This window comes from Salvelinus alpinus, chromosome 37 (assembly GCF_045679555.1).
Source record: "Salvelinus alpinus chromosome 37, SLU_Salpinus.1, whole genome shotgun sequence".
Taxonomy (NCBI): Eukaryota; Metazoa; Chordata; class Actinopteri; order Salmoniformes; family Salmonidae; genus Salvelinus; species Salvelinus alpinus.
In genome coordinates, this window is record NC_092122.1 from 18,546,883 (window position 1) to 18,565,579 (window position 18,697).

Sequence of the window (18,697 nt, forward strand, 5' to 3'; positions counted from 1 at the left end):
GACTTTCCTCAGTCCAGAGGCGCCCCTCAGTCCAGAGGCGCTCCTCAGTCCGGTGGGGCCCTTTATTAGGGTTCCCAGGCCAGGGTCGGCGGCGAGGGTCGCCGCTCAAAGGACGTCAGTGAAGCGGACAAAGACTATGGTGGAGTGGGGTCCACGTCCAGCGCCAGAGCCGCCACCGTGGACAGATGCCCAACTAGACCCTCCCCTATAGGTTCAGGTTTTGCGGCCGGAGTCCGCACCTTGGGGGGGGGGGGGGGGGGGGGCTGTCACGTTCTGACCATAGTTCTTTTGTGTTTTCCTTGTTTTAGTGTTGGTCAGGACGTGAGCTGAGTGGGCATTCTATGTTGTGTGTCTAGTTTTCCGTTTCTATGTTTGGCCTGATATGGTTCTCAATCAGAAGCAGGTGTTGGTCATTGTCTCTGATTGGGAACCATATTTAGGTAGCCTGTTTTGTGTTGGGTTTTGTGGGTGGTTGTCTTCTGTCTTTGTGTCTATGCACCAGATAGGACTGTTTCGGTTTTTCACATTTATTGTTTTGTATTTTTGTAGTGTTCACGTTTATCGTCGTTATTAAACATGTTGAACACTAACCACGCTGCGCTTTGGTCCTCTCCTTCGTCCACAGAAGAAAGCCGTTACACCAGGAAAAGTTAGCTAGCAATAGCAAGCTAGCTAAATGTGTTCTTGTGTTTTTGCCATGCCCCAAACTAGTATAGTTGGTTTTGAATTTTCAACCTGCGTGTCATGAACACATCTGTTGGGGATGTACAAAATCAACACGTGCGTGGCCGGTGTAGTCAGCATGTCATCAATGTATGAAATGTTTCTTATTTTCAAATGCAAACTCGTTTTGGCTTTAGTTGTGTTCAATTTGCAGTGTAAAAATTATTACAATTATTCTCCAGCCCCCACGACCATCAAAACTCGTCCCAGCAGCTGAATGTAGTTTCCTACCCCTGTACAATAGCTTCTCATGCCTTGTCATACCACCCTTCCCCTTTGACCCCCAAGATGCCATTAGTGCAGGGAAAGGCAGTGTGACCATTAGTCTAACAAGATCAGATGCTGGAGTACCTAAGAGACTGCTGACCCCTCCCCACACACACACACACACACACACACACACACACACACACACACACACACACACACACACACACACACACACACACACACACACACACACACACACACACACACACACACACACACACACACACACACACACACTTCTGGTCTGTAATTTAATTTCTCCCTACATGCACGGCTCGACAAAGGACCTTTGTGCCAAGCTGCACGAGTGAGTGAGTGAATGAGTGAATGAGTGAGTGAGTGAGTGAGTGAGTGAGTGGAAGGGGCAGGGCCGGTTTAATAAAAGGATTATACAAATGTTATACATCGATATCCTCAAACAATAACACTTTTTGTTGTTGTTTTACCCCCTTTTTCTCCCCCAATTTTGATCTTGTCTCATCACTGCAACTCCCCAACGGGATCGGGAGGTGAAGATTGAATCATGCGTCCTTCATGCGCTTATTAACACCCGCCCTCTTAACCAGGAAGCCAGCCGCACCAATGTATCAGAGGAAACACCGTTCACCTGACGACCCAAGGAGTCGCTAGAGCCCGATGAGCCAAGTAAAGCCCCCCTGGCCAAACCCTCCCCTAACCAGGACGACGCTGGGCCAATTGTGCGCCGCCTTATGGGACTCCCGATCACGTCCGGTTGTGACACAGCCCTGGATCGAATCCGGGTCTGTAGTGACGCCTCTAGCAATGCGATGAATTGCCTTAGACCGCTGCACCACTCGGGAGGCCACAATAACTTTCTTTCCATCTGACAATGAGCAGAGGCGAGTGTGGGGGGAACTCTAAAAGCTCAGCGTAGAAAAGGGAAGAAACCAAAAGTGAGAAATCGAAAACATAACAGAGAAAAAGAGTAACATCACACAGTAAAGACAGTACTGTAGCTGTTTACCTCACACAATAAAGACAGTACTGTAGCTGTTTACCCCACACAGTAAAGACAGTACTGTAGCTGTTTACCTCACTCAGTAAAGACAGTACTGTATCTGTTTACCTCACACAGTAAAGACAGTACTGTAGCTGTTTACCTCACTCAGTAAAGACAGTACTGTAGCTGTTTACCTCACTCAGTAAAGACAGTACTGTAGCTGTTTACCTCACTCAGTAAAGACAGTACTGTAGCTGTTTACCTCACTCAGTAAAGACAGTACTGTAGCTGTTTACCTCACACAGTAAAGACAGTACTGTAGCTGTTTACCTCACTCAGTAAAGACAGTACTGTAGCTGTTTACCTCACTCAGTAAAGACAGTACTGTAGCTGTTTACCTAAAACAGTAAAGACAGTACTGTAGCTGTTTACCTCACACAGTAAAGACAGTACTGTAGCTGTTTACCTCACACAGTAAAGACAGTACTGTAGCTGTTTACCTCACTCAGTAAAGACAGTACTGTAGCTGTTTACCTCACACAGTAAAGACAGTACTGTAGCTGTTTACCCCACACAGTAAAAACAGTACTGTAGCTGTTTACCTCACACAGTAAAAACAGTACTGTAGCTGTTTACCTCACTCAGTAAAGACAGTACTGTAGCTGTTTACCTCACACAATAAAGACAGTACTGTAGCTGTTTATCCTACACAGTAAAGACAGTACTGTAGCTGTTTACCCCACACAGTAAAGACAGTACTGTAGCTGTTTATCCTACACAGTAAAGACAGTACTGTAGCCATTTACCCCACACAGTAAAGACAGCACTGTAGCTGTTTACCCCACACAGTAAAAACAGTACTGTAGCTGTTTACCCCACACAGTAAAGACAGCACTGTAGCTGTTTACCCCACACAGTAAAGACAGTACTGTAGCTGTTTACCCCACACAGTAAAGACAGTACTGTAGCTGTTTATCCTACACAGTAAAGACAGTACTGTAGCCATTTACCCCACACAGTAAAGACAGTACTGTAGCTGTTTATCCTACACATTAAAGACAATACTGTAGCCGTTTACCCCACACAGTAAAAACATTACTGTAGCTGTTTACCCCACACAGTAAAAACAATACTGTAGCTGTTTACCTCACTCAGTAAAGACAGTACTGTAGCTGTTTACCTCACACAATAAAGACAGTACTGTAGCTGTTTACCCCACACAGTAAAGACAGTACTGTAGCTGTTTACCTCACACAGTAAAGACAGCACTGTAGCTGTTTACCTCACACAGTAAAGACAGTACTGTAGCTGTTTACCCCACACAGTAAAGACAGTACTGTAGCTGCTTACCCCACACAGTAAAGACAGTACTGTAGCTGTTTATCCTACACAGTAAAGACAGTACTGTAGCCATTTACCCCACACAGTAAAGACAGTACTGTAGCTGTTTATCCTACACAGTAAAGACAGTACTGTAGCCATTTACCCCACACAGTAAAGACAGCACTGTAGCCGTTTACCCCACACAGTAAAAACAGTACTGTAGCTGTTTACCCCACACAGTAAAGACAGTACTGTAGCTGTTTACCCCACACAGTAAAGACAGTACTGTAGCTGTTTATCCTACACAGTAAAGACAGTACTGTAGCCATTTACCCCACACAGTAAAGACAGTACTGTAGCTGTTTATCCTACACAGTAAAGACAATACTGTAGCCGTTTACCCCACACAGTAAAAACATTACTGTAGCTGTTTACCCCACACAGTAAAAACAATACTGTAGCTGTTTACCTCACACAATAAAGACAGTACTGTAGCTGTTTACCTCACACAATAAAGACAGTACTGTAGCTGTTTACCCCACACAGTAAAGACAGTACTGTAGCTGTTTACCTCACACAGTAAAGACAGCACTGTAGCTGTTTACCTCACACAGTAAAGACAGTACTGTAGCTGTTTACCCCACACAATAAAGACAGTACTGTAGCTGTTTACCCCACACAGTAAAGACAGTACTGTAGCTGCTTACCCCACACAGTAAAGACAGTACTGTAGCTGTTTATCCTACACAGTAAAGACAGTACTGTAGCCATTTACCCCACACAGTAAAGACAGTACTGTAGCTGTTTATCCTACACAGTAAAGACAGTACTGTAGCCATTTACCCCACACAGTAAAGACAGCACTGTAGCTGTTTACCCCACACAGTAAAAACAGTACTGTAGCTGTTTACCTCACACAGTAAAGACAGCACTGTAGCTGTTTACCCCACACAGTAAAAACAGTACTGTAGCTGTTTACCCCACACAGTAAAAACAGTACTGTAGCTGTTTACCTCACTCAGTAAAGACAGTACTGTAGCTGTTTACCCCACACAGTAAAGACAGTACTGTAGCTGTTTACCCCACACAGTAAAGACAGTACTGTAGCTGTTTACCCCACACAGTAAAGACAGTACTGTAGCTGTTTATCCTACACAGTAAAGACAGTACTGTAGCCATTTACCCCACACAGTAAAGACAGTACTGTAGCTGTTTATCCTACACAGTAAAGACAATACTGTAGCCGTTTACCCCACACAGTAAAAACATTACTGTAGCTGTTTACCCCACACAGTAAAAACAATACTGTAGCTGTTTACCTCACTCAGTAAAGACAGTACTGTAGCTGTTTACCTCACACAGTAAAGACAGCACTGTAGCTGTTTACCTCACACAGTAAAAACAGTACTGTAGCTGTTTACCCCACACAGTAAAGATAGTACTGTAGCTGTTTACCTCACACAGTAAAGACAGTACTGTAGCTGTTTAACCCACACAGTAAAGACAGTACTGTAGCTGTTTACCCCACACAGTAAAGACAGTACTGTAGCTGTTTATCCTACACAGTAAAGACAGTACTGTAGCCATTTACCCCACACAGTAAAGACAGTACTGTAGCTGTTTATCCTACACAGTAAAGCCAGTACTGTAGCCGTTTACCCCACACAGTAAAGACAGCACTGTAGCTGTTTACCCCACACAGTAAAAACATTACTGTAGCTGTTTACCCCACACAGTAAAAACAATACTGTAGCTGTTTACCTCACTCAGTAAAGACAGTACTGTAGCTGTTTACCTCACACAGTAAAGACAGCACTGTAGCTGTTTACCTCACACAGTAAAGACAGCACTGTAGTTGTTTACCTCACACAGTAAAGACAGTACTGTAGCTGTTTACCCCACACAGTAAAGACAGTACTGTAGCTGTTTAACCCACGCGGTAAAAACAGTACTGTAACTGTTTACCCCACACAGTAAAGACAGTACTGTAGCTGTTTACCTCACACAATAAAGACAGTACTGTAGCTGTTTACCCCACACAGTAAAGACAGTACTGTAGCTGTTTACCTCACACAGTAAAGACAGCACTGTAGCTGTTTACCTCACACAGTAAAAACAGTACTGTAGCTGTTTACCCCACACAGTAAAGACAGTACTGTAGCTGTTTACCTCACACAGTAAAGACAGTACTGTAGCTGTTTAACCCACACAGTAAAGACAGTACTGTAGCTGTTTACCCCACACAGTAAAGACAGTACTGTAGCTGTTTATCCTACACAGTAAAGACAGTACTGTAGCCATTTACCCCACACAGTAAAGACAGTACTGTAGCTGTTTATCCTACACAGTAAAGACAGTACTGTAGCCGTTTACCCCACACAGTAAAGACAGTACTGTAGCTGTTTACCCCACACAGTAAAAACAATACTGTAGCTGTTTACCCCACACAGTAAAGACAGTACTGTAGCTGTTTACCTCACACAGTAAAGACAGTACTGTAGCTGTTTAACCCACGCGGTAAAAACAGTACTGTAACTGTTTACCCCACACAGTAAAAACAGTACTGTAGCTGTTTACCTCACTCAGTAAAGACAATACTGTAGCTGTTTACCTCACTCAGTAAAGACAGTACTGTAGCTGTTTATCTCACACAGTAAAGACAGTACTGTAGCTGTTTACCTCACACAGTAAAGTCAGTACTGTAACTGTTTACCTCACACAGTAAAGACAGTACTGTAACTGTTTACCTCACACAGTAAAGACAGTACTGTAACTGTTTACCTCACACAGTAAAGACAGTACTGTAGCTGTGCATCATGAATGAAGTGAGGGAGGAAATTTCTTTTACGGCCTGTTTTCTTCCTCAAGAGGTGTTTTTTCAAAGCATAATTTCCAGTAAGCAACAATTATCCCTGCACTGCAGCAGATCACACACACAAAGAGACAGAGAGAGAGATTAGGCTCAACCAACCATGGGGGTTTTACAATGGCTGAGAAAATGACAGGCTTGATATTGGGGCAGCGTGGTGGTACTGTAAACAGAGACTCTGAATGAGCTGATTTTCTACCACACAGATACACACAATGTCCAACTAATGGAGACTGGATTTTCTTTTGTCTTTGAGACTATTTGGCTATTTGCGTTGACATGATGTGCGGTTGGCAATTATGTTCTCTATTCAAAACACATGAATAGTTTCTAAAGCAGTGTGGAATCATCATCTGACTTGTGTGTTCTGTTAATGAAATGCTCTATATAATGGATTGAATTGGCCAGTATCACAAATTGAGCTGGCGTTCCTATTTGGACAGCTGTAGCCAAACAGTGCTCTATCTCCATATATGCTACTTCCTGTAGCATATGCTATTTGATACTCGGTGCAGGTCCTGGGCAATAGATGAAAACACATGAATGCACGTATGAACACACACACCACCATGTGGTACCACTTAGAGTGGTGGTTCCAATGTCACCTAAGTAACGCTAAGGCAAAACACACTGTGTTTTCATTCAGTCTATCAGCCATTTAAACTTCTGCTCCCCGACCCTGTCAATCTCTCAACACACACACGTTTACTGATCTTGTGTTTACTGGGAGGGGGGGACCCCGCCTCTGCTCCACTATCACCAGGTGTTTCAGTGTTCCTGTTGGAGGCCTGAGGAGAGAGCTAGATCTCAGATAAAGATGCAAAACAGCACGCTCACAGAGGTCAGGGACCTCTGCTCTCAACACAGCCGAACGTCAACAACAACTGGGTGTGACACGGCAGAAATGGAGCAGGACGCCGCAAAGACACACACACACACAGAGTGACTTGAGATTAGTCAGATATTTTCTATATACACAGACAATAATAAAAGTTGGGCTACATTCCCCTGTTCCACTGTCCTGTTTTACAAAATAGGCCTAAAGTCAAAGACTGATTGTTTGATACATCTCCTAGTTAATCTTGTTTAAATCTAAAAAGCTTTGAAATGCTTCATTCCGTCTCAAGTCGACCTAGTTCTAATTAAAATATAATTCTCAGGATGAATATGTTTAGGCAGTATGTGTGCATGAGTGTACATGCATGTGAACGCAAACACAAGCCAATGAGATGAAATCAACTCGAACTGCAAGTCAGTTGATATTTAAGGGGCCCGTGGCTGGGAAGCGCTAGGGGTTATTTTTACGAAAGCCATAGGTAACTCATCTGGCACGACAAGGCAACAGACCCTCAGGAGGGTTGAGTGTGTGTGTCTGAGGGGGAGACATGGAGGTGGGTTACAGGAGGGTGTAGGCACAGGTTAAACTCACACACCTGGCCTTATTTTGGAAACCAAAAGAAGGGACAGAAGACAGGGGCACTTTTGTGCTGAAGGGGGCTGTGAAATGCCATCAACTAGTCTACACTTTAGATACCCACGGACCTCCCGGTCGCGGCCGGCTGCGACAGAGCCTGGGCGCGAACACAGAGTCTCTGGTGGCACAGCTATCGCTGCGATGCAGTGCCCTAGACCACTGTGCCACCCGGGAGGCCCCACTTACAACCTCTTGATAATCGCATTAGCCAACATTAGCTCAACTGTCCCGTGGAAGGGACACCGATCCCGAAGAAGTTGACTGGCCTCAGATTGCGCTTCCTCAACTTCCTGGATTGAAAATCTTTGATTAGAAGAGATCTGTGTACTGTCACAATATTAAAGCAAAGAATGATGAGGGGCTCCAGACAATAACAACTTGGCATGCATCACTCTGAATAAGGCTAGTCAATACCAGGCACGAAATGGAAGCAAACAGGCCAAAACTGGGAAGCAGGCTCTCTATGTGAACTTTTTTGTTCTGGTGCACTTAAATGATTAGGACCCTGGAGTGTAGCACAGGAAAGACTGAGCCTAGCTTCCTGATGAAGACATCATAGCAGACACAGATGGACTCCAGGTTTCATACCACTGTGTGTTGCTACCAAGTGGAGTCCACATACTGTATGTACTTTAAGCTATAGCCAGTAGTTCCAGGAAGTAAATTCACAACTAATAATAGTCAGTCTGGAGCCCCCCTCCCTGAAAATAGGCTTAAAACTTTTTGTAACTCTTGGGACCAACCAAAACATACACTGGAAAAATGGAATTTTAAAAAAATCTGGAAAACTAATCTGATTGTTTGTAGAGCTAAGGACCCGCTGAGAATATGTCAGGAAGTGACACCATTTCATGGGGTCTGTGTTTCCATGAAATATGTTTTTGGCTGAGTTTCTGCTCCTAGAACTAAATAGAATGGGCTGAGTCCAGCAATCCAAATAAACCGATCACTGTCAATGTCTCCTCCAAGGCATGTACTTCACTCAACCTCCCCATTTGGACACCATAGCCAGACCACCCGACACATGACATGGAACAACACACTAGTAGAAATGTTGGCACAACGCTGAGGAAATGTTACTGGATGGGGCCCAAATGCAGAACCGCCACTAGGGAGATCGAACTGGAGCGTAATCCAACCTGTGTCTCACATGGGGACCAAGAAAACCGCCGGCGCGGTTCTATTTATGGGAAAAGACCGAACTGCTTCCCAGAAACTGCTTCCCAGTTCTGCTCTCACAACTTATTCAAGACAGTAACGCCATTATGGTCTCAGAAGTAAATAAATGGGACAAATGATTGTCTTGCCGCTGTCATGCCACATAGATCAGAGCAATGACTAATGAAACTCATCCACTCTGTCCTCCAAAATACATCAGTCATCAGTAACTCTTATGAATCCCTCTCGATCACTAGAGTCTATATTTAAAGATGCAGTCCAGGATCTTAAGCACAACAAATTCATAACGTATAGCGTCAAATGGATTCGTAACACATCATACAAATTGCACCAATAAATGTAATAATGTTTTTTGCAGGACGTAACATATATACAAAAATGGATAATGTAGTACAGAAGTTGATTGTGAGCACCACTTTCAAACCTACTGGCTGAAATTATATAAAGGTTTGAGAGCGCATCTTTAACTCACTTGCAAATGGGCAGATATTCACTATGGGCAGATATTCACTATGGGCAGATATTCACTATGGGCAGATATTAACTATGGGCAGATATTCCCTATGGGCAGATGTTCACTATGGGCAGATATTCACTATGGGCAGATATTCACTATGGGCAGATATTCACTATGGGCAGATATTAACTATGGGCAGATATTCCCTATGGGCAGATGTTCACTATGGGCAGATATTCACTATGGGCAGATATTCACTATGGGCAGATATTCACTATGGGCAGATATTCACTATGGGCAGATATTAACTATGGGCAGATATTCCCTATGGGCAGATGTTCACTATGGGCAGATATTCACTATGGGCAGATATTCACTATGGGCAGATATTAACTATGGGCAGATATTCCCTATGGGCAGATATTCACTATGGGCAGATATTCACTATGGGCAGATATTCACTATGGGCAGATATTCCCTATGGGCAGATATTCCCTATGGGCAGATATTCACTATGGGCAGATATTCACTATGGGCAGATATTCACTATGGGCAGATATTCACTATGGGCAGATATTAACTATGGGCAGATATTAACTATGGGCAGATATTCACTATGGGCAGATATTCACTATGGGCAGATATTCACTATGGGCAGATATTCACTATGGGCAGATATTCACTATGGGCAGATATTAACTATGGGCAGATATTAACTATGGGCAGATATTAACTATGGGCAGATATTCACTATGGGCAGATATTCACTATGGGCAGATATTAACTATGGGCAGATATTAACTATGGGCAGATATTCACTATGGGCAGATATTCACTATGGGCAGATATTCACTATGGGCAGATATTCACTATGGGCAGATATTCACTATGGGCAGATATTAACTATGGGCAGATATTAACTATGGGCAGATATTAACTATGGGCAGATATTCACTATGGGCAGATATTAACTATGGGCAGATATTAACTATGGGCAGATATTCACTATGGGCAGATATTAACTATGGGCAGATATTAACTATGGGCAGATATTAACTATGCCCAAATAGGGTTGTTATTTAATCTCCACTCTGTCACTGCTCTGAAAACATTGGATAGGTGACATTCATCTGGTGAGAATCCATCAAGCCTTTCATCTGTTAGCGGTCATGAAGGAAAAGAGAGCGAGAGGAAAGGAGGCCATCCAAGAGTATTGGAAAGTGGCTGCTAAGGAGTTCCACAATGAATGTAAAAATACCTTGTAGCCAAAGGGGAGGTCAATGGGGAACTAAATGTAACACCCTTGTCTGAAGGCACCATTCTGTTCTCCACGCACCCACGCACGCACGCACGCACGCACGCACGCACGCACGCACGCACGCACGCACGCACACACACACGCACAAACACACGCACGCACGCACGCACACACACACGCACCCACGCACACACGCACGCACGCACACATGCACGCACGCACGCACGCACACACGCACCCACGCACGCACGCACGCACGCACGCACGCACGCACGCACGCACGCACGCACACACACACACACACACACACACACCCACCCACGCACGCACACACGCACGCACGCACACACACACGCACCCACGCACACACACACGCACGCACGCACGCACCCACGCACACACACACGCACGCACGCACGCACGCACACACGCACACACACTAGAGCTGGGAAGATATACCAAAAATGATTGACACCGACCATACCGATCACTTATCGCAGGCATTTTGCTGATATCGTTCATTATGATAAGTAGCCTATACTATAGACATGTGAAGTTTGAAATGAAATAAGTTTGCTAATATAGGTTAATGGGACAAATGATGGCTACAACCATCAAACTAGTAGTAGTACTTTAAAGGATAATAAAATAAAACGGCAGTGCACATTGTTATAAATGTATAGTTCTATTTATCGTTATCGCATGAATTCAGGCAATTTATCACAATATGGATTTTTTTTTACATATCGCCCTGCTCTAAACGCACACAGATGTCGTTTCCAGGAATTATTAAGTAGAGGACAGTGGACACTAGCCTCTAAAACAGGGTTCACCAACTGGCAGTCAGTGAGTGTTTTTTTGGGCCCCTTAAGTTTTCAGAGCAATTTTAATTAAAAAATGTTATCTTCATTGTTGGACATAAAAGACTGTAAAAACCCCAATGAAATCAGCTCCAAGTGATTTTGGAAATCTGTTCCCAATATTCCCACGGATAGAGACACGTTATGGTATTCAAATGTAATCAAGGTTTTAAATTATTATATTTTAGTCAAATATTATATCTGTGTGGGCTTCCTGTGGTCAATTTGCAGTCTACAAATGATTTGTATTTATGTTCTGGCCCCCCAACCATTGGCGGTTAAATCTAATTGACGGTCCCTGTTCTAATACAAATACATGATGTATTGCTGCACTCTCTCCAGTCTAACCACTGACCATCTCCCCTTGCAGTTCCTCTTCTTGGTGAGGCAGGGGGAGCACCGAAAGAGGAAGTGAGGCAGTTTCTACTAGTAGAACTGCAGATGCTGAGATGGGGGATGGACAGGGCTATTTTCAGCAGGCCCTGAGCCACTTCAACTTCCTGACCCTGTTGTTTACATCTAAGGTAAAGTCGACTGGGAGACCAAAATGTCAGACGTCAATGAGATCTTTGTTCTGTGCATAAGAGTAGAGGCCTCTGTTTGTGTGTGTTTACGTGTGTGTGTGTTGTGTGGAGAGAGAGAGAGAGAGAGAGAGAGAGAGAGGTCAGAAATGTTCATGTGTCAAGAGGGCAGCACTCTGAAATGATTAGCGGGAAATTAGTGTAACTCTGTTAAAACCCTGGGTTTATCAGAAAAAAAAACTAAAAGGAACTTACGGGAATGATGTAGGGCCTAACCAGGATCAAAACACAACACATATGGTTTCCCATTGAGTGGGGAAAACAGTTATCTGCTAGCGTACTTCAAACACTATAACACATAGACCTGTGTGTAGCCTATATGCTACGGTTGCACTGCAGAGCGTGCATGTGCTTGCCTGACAGTGACACAATGCACATATGTGAACGTATATACACATGGTCACTCATTGATCTGGTGTGGGGCTGAGAGAGAATAAGCTGGGGCTGTGCAGAAGTCAGCAGAATCTCCCAGAGAAACACAGGGAGCATTAACACAGCTGGCTGAATCAGGGGCTTTGGAGGGCGTCACGTCTGAGGGAGAGGGGCAGAGGGGGAAATGGCAGAAGGGTGACGGGGTAGATAGAGGTGGAAGGGGTGGCGTAAAGGAAACATGAGTGGTATTAAGAGGTTGGGGAGAGAAGAGGCAATGGAGTTGGAAAAAACTGCCTTATGTTGTGATCAGGAGTCACATGTTTATTTTGCAAGCTACAGCACACAATGTTTTACAAAAGTAGGTTATAAAGGACCATAGAAATCAATTTGCTTCCTTTTTAATTTTTTGCCTAGGAACATCTGGTATCGTAGTGTCCCGATACTGGTACCATGCTACATGAATCCACTGCTGTTTAAGACATGCAAATACACTTGAAGTCGGAAGTTTACATACACCTTAACCAAATACATTTAAACTCAGTTTTTCACAATTCCTGACATTTAATTCTAGTAAAAATTCCCTGTCTTAGGTCAGTTAGGATCACCACTTTATTTTAAGAACATGAAATGTCAGAATAATTGTAGAGAGAAGGATTTATTTCAGCTTAAATTTCTTTCATCACATTCCCAGTGGGTGAGACGTTTACAAACACTCAATAAGTATTTGGTAGCATTGCCTTTAAATTGTTTAACTTTTGTCAAACGTTTCGGGTAGCCTTCCACAAGCTTCCCACAATTTTTTTTTTTTTGGCCCATTCTTCCTGACAGAGCTGGTGTAACAGAGTCAGGTTTGTAGGCCTCCTTTATCGCACATGCTTTTGCAAACTGTAGTCTGGCTTTATTATGCCGGTTTTGGAGCAGTGGCTTCTTCCTTGCTGAGTGGCCTTTCAGGTTATGTCGATATAGGACTCGTTTTACTGTGGATATAGATACTTTTGTACCCGTTTCCTCCAGCATCTTCACAAGGTCACTTGCTGTTGTTCTGGGATTGACTTGCACTTTTTGCACCGAAGTACGTTAATCTCTAGGAGACAGAACGCGTCTCCTTCCTGAGCGGTATGACGGCTGCGTGGTCCCATGGTGTTTATACTTGCGTACTTTTGTTTGTACAGATGAACATGGTATCTTCAGGCGTTTAGAAATTGCTCCCAAGGATGAACCAGACTTGTGGAGGTCTACAATTTAATTTCTGAGGTCTTGGCTGATTTCTTTTGATTTTCCCATGATGTCAGGCAAAGAGGCACTGAGTTTGAAGTTAGGCCTTGAAATACATCCACAGGTACACCTCCAATTGACTCAAATTATGTCAATTAGCCTATCAGAAGCTTCTAAAGCCATGACATCCTTTTCTGGAATTTTCCAAGCTGTTTAAAGGCACAGTCAACTTAGTGTATGTAAACTTCTGACCCACTGGAATTGTGATACAGTGAATTATAAGTGAAATAATCTGTATGTAAACAATTGTTGGAAAAATGACTTGTGTCATGCACAAAGTAGATGTCCTAACCGACTTGCCAAAACTATAGTTTGTAAACAAGAAATTTGTGGAGTGGTTGAAAAAATAGTTTTAATGACTCCAACCTAAGTGTAAGTAAACTTCCGACTTCAACTGTACATCTCTTACGTGTTTACAATAGGCAGTGTACAACCTACTGGTGGCAAATGGCATCATACACTTAAATAGGACGCACACTCAGCGGCACTCATAGGCCTAGTCATATACAGTAATAAACGTATCCCGTCACCATAAAACTAGACATGTGCCTCCTACAACAGATGATGCCTGCTAGCAACCCCAACAGCAGAGCCTCAAGGAAAGTAGTTTACAGGCAGACCATTAATAGGTCAATGGTGCCCCCTGTCTTACAATACTGCCTGGACGAGTTGTTAGGTCTGAGAGACACGTTTTTTAAACAACTAATAAGAGGCAAATCAGATCCAGTCTGAACTGTGCGATGTATTACGGAGTTGTAGTTTCCAACAGGCCAATGTTCTAAATAGTTTAGCGCATAAAACGTGGTAATTAACTACAATGACGATATTCCATTGTCTGATCTGGGTTTCTTTTATGCCTGCTACGGAAGAAGCAGGGGGGATATATAGAGCAGCTGTTGCTTCGCGAGGTATCTCTACCTGAAAATCCATGATCTAAGTGGTTTATAGTTGGTATTCAGCAGTCATAAAATTATGCCTTATTTACTTTGAATAACTACAAAATAGTGATTGTCAGACAGCATAGACAGAACATGGCAGTTAACCCACTGTTCCTAGGCCGTCATTGAAAATAAGAATATGTCCTTAACCTAGTTAAATAAAGGTAAAATAAAAATAAATACAAATATGCAGCAGTTCTAGAGATGAGATGACTTGGAATGAAATAAGTCATCAAATAAAACAAACGTAATATACACAACTGGAAAATGATTAAAGTCATGTGAATAATTATGGTTAATAAGTGATAAGCTGTAATGGGCAGTCAAAACTCACTACCACCATGGGACTTTTATTAATTGTTTGATTTTGTGTCACAGCATTCAACCCAAATAATCGAAACCCGTGATTTAAATAATTGAACCGAAACCGAATCGACCTCAAAAAGCACTAATCGCTCAGCACTAAGTGAGTCACAGGCCCATAACATGTCAAAATGTCGAAGAGAAGCCAAGTATTTGTTCCTTGCTTTTCAAGTGGGAGCAACAAACTGGAAAAATGTCGACCTTGAACAACCATAGCTTGAACAATATCATTAGCTAAGTTTTGTTACACAGTGGTTGTGGTTTGTTACTTGTGCATGTAAAAATAAACATGCCTATTTGCAACAACACTTTATTATGATTGACCAGCGACAAACATTGGGAGAAAAACACAATATGGAGCCAGATAGCTGCCAAAAGGTTGAACGTACGTATTGTTAGAATCATAAGAAAACCCATACTTAAATTGTTAAGATAATAAGAAAAACCATGCAGTAACCGTTAAATTAGATCTGTAAATGTTATAACTATGAAAATCAATTCTTACTTTACATCTTCCTTTACTCGCTTACAGATCTTTTTATACGTACAAACTTTTGTCAGGGATGTGGCATCCACAAAGGACATGAACTGAACGTAGCTAGTCGAACGTAGCTAGTCAATCAAGCAACTCTAGCCCAGACTTTAGAGTTGCTTTTCAATTTCCGGTTTAATTTTCCTAATAAAAGTTTAGAGCTTGTTGTAGAACGGCATTCGATAACGACGTTATACCAGTAGATGGCGTAGTATAGGCTTGGGCCTTCAGCAAATGACTTTAAAGATACAGAAGAGCCTTGTCTAGAATAACCGCCTGAGCTGCAAAATAGAAAGTTAATATGATTTAGGCCTATTCCCCAATCTAAATATGCCATGCTATGATGTGTTATTTAATGGCCATATAATCGCATAATTTATTTATAGCCGCGTAGTGCTACTGTAGTGATCATGTAACGCAGGTATTCCCAAACTGGAATGCCATCGGGGGTACGCCAAATATATATATTTTTTCCCCCACATTTTCAAACAGTCCATTTATATTTTCCAACAGGGCTATACATTTGGGTGAGGTTTTCTTCTCGCCTGAGTAGCCTCGTTTCACTGCCAAAAATAAAATGAAACCATCTAGTGTTCAGCGACATAACATCAATGTCAAATACAGGTAGCCCAATCACATTAACAGTTACTCTCTCGCAGGAATTCCACTAACGGTCCGTATGTAGCCAAACGTATCTACTGCTCATTCCATTTGCTAGAAAATTGATGAATTGTAAAAAATAAATAAAAAGTAAGGCCCGCGTCCATAGAGACACATACCAGCTCTACTGGTAGTACTACTACTACCAGTAGTACTACACCTGCACCGGTTGACGACACAAGTTGTTCTGCTTCCATGAGCACATCCAATGCTTGCAAAAGTAATTCTACATTTGTTTTTAGCCCAGCTAGCATGGACACTGACAGTTGTGAATCTGATGCAGCCGAAGAGCTATCTCACAACTCGATGACACCTTCACTCTTGCGCAGACATTTAGAAACAAAACATGCCAATTTGAAAAATAAACCAGTTTGTTTTTTGCGAGAATTAAAACAACTTTCGAGTAGTAAGACATGTATTAAAGCAACATATACCATTAATAAGAAGGTGCTAGAAGCATCTTATATGGTGAGCTACTGAGTAGCTAGGATAGGCAAGCTCCATACTATTGTGGAGGACTTAATTCTTCCTGCTGCCGCAGATATGGCTGGGACAATGCTGGGGGAAAGGCCAAAAAAACTATACAGACAGTGCCTTCATCAAACAACACTGTTTCACGACGCATCAGTGACATGGCAGGAGATGTTTTGAAACAATTACTGCTTCGCATACAAGCCAGTGAATTCTATACGTTACAGCTGGATGAGTCAACAGACATGGTGGGCCTGGCACAGTTCCTGGTATATGTCCGTTATGTTTATGGGAGGTCAATTAAGGAAGACATCCTCTTCTGCAAACTACTGGAAACCAGGACAACAGGAGAGGATATTGGACAACTTTGTATTGGACAGCTTTGTGACATCAAATGGACTTTGGTGGTCAAGATGTGTTGGTATCTATACTGATGGTGCAAAAGCCATGACAGGGAGACATAGTGGAGTGGTAACGCACGTGCAAGCAGTTGCTTCCGATGCCACTTGGGTACACTGCAGCATTCACCGAGAGGCTCTTGCTGCCAAGGGAATGCCTGACAGGTTGAAAGATGTTTTGGACACTACAGTGAAAATGGTTAGCTTTGTTAAAGCAAGGCCCCTGAACTCTTGTGTATTTTCAACATTATGCAATGATATGGGCAGCGACCATGTAACGCTTTTACAACATACAGAAGTGCGCTGGTTATCAAGGGGCAAAGTATTGACACGTTTTTTTTAATTGAGAGACGAGCTTAAAGTTTTCTTTACTGACCATAATTTTCACTTGTCTTACCGCTTGCATGATGACGAGTTTCTCACACAACTGGCCTATCTGGGTGATGTTTTTTCTTGTCTGAATGATCTGAATCTAGGATTACAGGAACTCTCCACAACTATATTCAATGTGTGGGACAAAATTGAGGCTATGATTAAGAAGTTGTAGTTCTTCTCAGTCTGGCAAACACAACATCTGAGAGTGCGCTGACCCTGGTGCTAGAGGGGGTACGCAGCTGGAGGTTGAATGTTTGAAGGGGTACGGGACTATAAAAACTTTGGGAACCACTGATATAACGGAATGAATCATACTTTTTCCAGTATTTGGGAGCACAGACTGTAGGCCTTACATTAGGCATTTTGACTGTTGTATTTGCTTAATTCCACCCTGTATTTAGGCTTGTTATAGCCATCTGCGTTGCACAACTCTATCACGCAGAGGCTATATCCATAACAATAAATGAGACAAAACAAAATATTAAGCATGGACTATAACCTGTCTTAATAGTCCTGCTAAATAGTCTTGAGCATTTGGGACCCCTTGGCTATCTACAGCCTATTCTTATTGCCAGATCTGTTTTCCCTATCCACCCCTGCATGTGCTTCAACTATTTTGTTTAACATTTATTTAGAGGTTATATGCTTACAAGTTGCAGGCTTATGTTTTATTTGGGTTGGCCTAAATTAAAGATTGAATTATTAAAGTGATCAGCTAAAGAACTTTGGAGAATGTATCTAATTTTGAATACACACATGGATTTCAATAAACAAATGGTTAAGACTGTTCTATTCTCTTTGATTTAGTTCCTATTGCAACTCAGACAAATGACTGAATGGATGGCATACTGACTGACTGAATGAAGGATGAATTAAATGTTCAAATATGTTGGAATGATGAGTTGCACGCATCATGCATGCTCTGCCTTTTATTTGGCTAGTAGACAAATAGGCCTACATTACAGTATGACTCTATGGCTGCATGGCTCCAGAAGGACATCTTCTGAGACTGAGCGGTGCTTTTCCGAAGGTGCTGTGGTGCAGCATGGAAATCACAACCTCTTGAATTGGGCAGCAGTGTCACGATGGAGGGGATAGCCTATACAGAGACTACCTAAGACCGCTGCAACAGAGTTATTGTAAAGGGTGGAAATAAGCTGATGCCAGATTTAGCCTAGGTTTAACCTCTCGCTTGTTAATTTCAAAATCCATATGTTCATGACACGATTCATATAAATCATGTCAAATTATTTTAAATTCATATTAACCCCTCCTACAGAATATGATTTGACAAGACTTTGATTGATGAAATACATTTCAAAATATTCTATAAAATAATATTTTGAGTGCCCATGCTG